The sequence below is a fragment of the Trypanosoma cruzi genome, assembly GCF_000209065.1.
Source record: "Trypanosoma cruzi strain CL Brener chromosome Unknown tcruzi_1047053492061, whole genome shotgun sequence".
Classification (NCBI taxonomy): Eukaryota; Euglenozoa; class Kinetoplastea; order Trypanosomatida; family Trypanosomatidae; genus Trypanosoma; species Trypanosoma cruzi.
In genome coordinates, this window is record NW_888679.1 from 1 (window position 1) to 209 (window position 209).

General features: G+C 51.2%; 1 non-coding gene across 1 annotated transcript, besides 1 other annotated feature; it reads left to right on the forward strand.

The window, feature by feature from the left end:
* Positions 1-42: 42 nt before the first annotated feature.
* Positions 43-79: a microsatellite.
* Positions 80-146: 67 nt separating this feature from the next.
* On the forward strand, positions 147-209 carry Tc00.1047053492061.10. Its single transcript, XR_008255038.1, has one exon. It is a non-coding gene; the product is annotated as a C/D small nucleolar RNA (snoRNA), TB11C4C2, 3' partial (small nucleolar RNA).

Here is a 209-nt window from a genome sequence, read left to right on the forward strand (position 1 = left end):
TCCCGACTCACTCCACTGAAGTGCTTTGCGTTTACACCCCCATCTTTCTTTTTTTTTCTTTTTCTTTTTTTCTTTCTTTGTCCCTCTGCTCTCGCTGCGCGGTTTTGCGGCCCAGCGACGCGCACGCCCGCACACACACACACGCGCTACGATGGAGACATGTTGTTCGAGGTCCAAACAGTTTGAGCGACGCATTGAGAACGGAACAA